This window comes from Dipodomys ordii, unplaced genomic scaffold (genome assembly GCF_000151885.1).
Source record: "Dipodomys ordii isolate 6190 unplaced genomic scaffold, Dord_2.0 Scaffold55, whole genome shotgun sequence".
Lineage (NCBI taxonomy): Eukaryota > Metazoa > Chordata > Mammalia > Rodentia > Heteromyidae > Dipodomys > Dipodomys ordii.
Window position 1 is genome coordinate 1,603,920 of NW_012267271.1, and position 841 is coordinate 1,604,760.

Below are 841 nucleotides of genomic sequence, written 5' to 3' on the forward strand. Positions count from 1 at the left end.
CGCCCGATCCGGGACCCCGGGATTCGATGCGCTTCGATCCCGATTCGTTTGTCTGAGAACAACGACAACAAATAAAAAAAAAACCAACAACAACAAACCCCGATCCTGAGAAAACGGGATGGGCTTGGGCGCGGGGGAGAGAGATGCCGGTGATCCCCAGGCGGAGTGGGACGCGGGTTCGAGCGTTCTGGGGACCACAGGGGCGAGGGGGGCAGAGACGGTGAACCCCGCAAGGGAAGGAGCGAGAGACCCCGACGGACGCGGCTCCACGGAGAAAAATCCCGGGACAGGGACGCTCAGAAGCAGAGCCAGAGAAACCTGGGGAGACGAGATCCAAAGATGATGGCTGGACGAACGGACGGATAGATGGACGGACATATGGACGGATGGATGGATGGGTAAATGGACGGATGGACGGACGGATGGATGGGAGGATGAACGGATGGACGGACGGACGGACGGATGGGTGGGTGGGTGGGTGGATGGGTGGGTAGATGGATAGATAGATAGGCAAACTGAAGGGTGGAAATACGTGTGGATAGATGGTAGTGGACAAATAAATGGTGACGGGTGGAAAGACGATGGGTGGATAAATAGATGATATACACGGGTAATGGTAGATGGATAGATTCCTGATAGATGGATAGAGAACTGATACACAGACAGATGGACGCACGGACAGACAGGAAATTGATAGGTAACGAAAGAGACGGAACCGGAGCCGAGAGAGATGGAGGAGACCTAGGAGAGGCGGATGAGGAGTCAGAGACACCAAGGGAGACCGAGGCAGGGAACACGACAGAGACACTGAGAGAAAACCTGGGGAGACGGAGGCGCCCCG

At 56.0% G+C, this 841-nt stretch overlaps 1 protein-coding gene across 1 annotated transcript in view; it reads right to left on the reverse strand.

Annotated features, from left to right (window-relative positions):
- Nr5a1 (nuclear receptor subfamily 5, group A, member 1) overlaps positions 1–841 on the reverse strand; it is a 22,383-nt gene that overhangs the window by 18,173 nt on the left and 3,369 nt on the right. The window lies entirely within an intron of this gene.